Raw genomic sequence first — 2,153 nt, forward strand, 5'->3', positions numbered from 1 at the left:
AACCGATTTATGAGTTCTTTAACTGAATGCTGTGTTTAACTGCGTTTGAATAATCGAGTTTTGTGTTTTCGATTTTGCCGTTTGGGATCCAGTTTTAATATGTTTACGATCAGCCTGAGTCCAAAGCCATCTGTCTGTAAATTTTCAGGTCGACCAGAGAAGGCGTAAAAAAGTTAGTTCTACGTATTCGCAGTTACGTCTTTGTGGATCATGCTATAAAAAATCTTCACTAAGCTTAGAGGAGTGAGCTTTCACCCTACAACGTTTGAGTTTTTTAAAACAAATAATTAGGAAGAGAGTACTGCGCATGCGACAGATTCGCACTTAGGCGCCACAAACCAAATAGCCCATATTCACCAGGAGATTTAATTTGATTTTATTAGTTTGGGCGTAATTTGCGTTTCACACACACAGACAGACCGATACACAGAATATGACTTCTATTTATAAGATAATATATGCAGTCTACTAGACTAGTGAATCGAGGAGTTTTTAACCATGATAAAGTCTGGAGTTTTCATTATGAAAACAAAATCGTTAGATTGATTAACTTCAAAATCAGAAAGTCGACAATCAGAGCAAAGTTATAAGGGTTTAAAAGCGCAGAAATCACATTTCAAGAAGACCAGACTCATTTCTCGAATACGTGGGACATGAAACTAGAAAATAAAAATAATTCAATTATCGAAAAAACAAAACCCGTAATCGAAAATATATAACTCGGTTATCGAGAACATAAAATACAGTTTTTAAAAAAACACTAGAATACAGAAAATACAGAGCTTAGTTATAAAAACAGAAACTCCGTTATAGAAAACATTAAATTCTATTATTGTAAACCAAGAACTAAGTTAATTTGTTGTAATCTCTAAGAAAAATAAATGGAAAAAGTCTGGAGTATTAAGGAGGATGTATATATATTGTTTTGAAGAGAAAAATATAGTTATATCGGTCAAAGGATTAACGACGTAGTTCTGTGCATGCACATACTTAAAGCAGCTCTCATCCAGTCAGGGTTATTTCTTCATTTTCTTGCAGCATGTTGGCCTTGCCTCTGGCGTTCCTTTACATGTTGTGGTGTATCATTGGCTTTCGTTGCTGCAGTGCACCTATGGTTTCTAACTTGTCGAGATGCAGGCTGTTCCGGGGGTTTTCTCATCCCTTGCTGCTGAAGTGTCTGTTCGGTCTGTGACTTGTCGAGATGCACTCTTCTCAGGCGTTTCCTTAGTCCTTGCAGCTGTGGTACATTCCTTGTTGCTTTGTTGTTGAAGTTCCCGCTGCTCCAGTGTTTGGTTTGCTCGCCACAGTGCCACTCTTTTTGTGGATGTCTTCGGCATGGAGAGGCGGACATTTTACGTTTTGGTATTTCCACTTCTTAGCACCAAATTCTTGGCAAGTAACTGACATAGAGCCTATTGACATCCTGGACTGGCAATCTATCCCAGGTTGGTAATGGACGTTCCCATCACTACATCATATTTTCTTGGATTCTCTATCCCCAACATCCTTTCCGTCAAATACCATAGTAACATTTTCCTTTCACTTAATGGATTGAAACAATTACTCATCTTTTACATTTCCCACCAAAATCAGTTGCAATGGTTTCAGATCCTCTCGGTGTAGTCTAATCCTCAAAAATAATGCCGTCAATCATCCCTGCCGGGGGTCGAACCCGAGACCTTTGGATTAGAAGTCCAACGCGCTATCCACTGCGCTACAGGGACTTGTAACAAATTATCAGGACTTTGTTAATATTCCATAATTCTATATAAGAAACTAAATAAGGATCTGAAATTTATTCACGTTCGACAAGTTAATATAAAGAACTAATAGAAACTCGACAGTTTATTAATAATAACTCTATATTATGACATTAGTTTTAACACATCATTTTTCTGCTTTTAAAACAGCTACAAACAATATTCTTTGAACATGCTTATGATATTAGCTGGCTCCTCTATATCCTGTGATGCACCAAAAGAAGTCATTTGAAAGCAAGAATTGTACTTCGTTATATTGGCCAAAAAGTGCTTTGACTAAGGGGTTTGAACATATACCAAAGATTTTAAAGGCTCAGGATGGGTCTTCACAAGGCTAAGATTCACTAATGAAGTTTAAGCAATATTCTTCATCATTAATGGTTGATGTATGGT

The 2,153-nt window shown here is 36.9% G+C and overlaps 1 non-coding gene across 1 annotated transcript; it reads right to left on the reverse strand.

Moving 5' to 3' along the window:
• Nucleotides 1-1,651: 1,651 nt before the first annotated feature.
• Nucleotides 1,652-1,724, reverse strand: Trnar-ucu. Its single transcript has one exon. It is a non-coding gene; the product is annotated as a tRNA-Arg (tRNA).
• Nucleotides 1,725-2,153: the final 429 nt, after the last annotated feature.

The sequence above is a fragment of the Limulus polyphemus genome, unplaced genomic scaffold, assembly GCF_000517525.1.
Source record: "Limulus polyphemus unplaced genomic scaffold, Limulus_polyphemus-2.1.2 Scaffold105221, whole genome shotgun sequence".
Taxonomy (NCBI): Eukaryota; Metazoa; Arthropoda; class Merostomata; order Xiphosura; family Limulidae; genus Limulus; species Limulus polyphemus.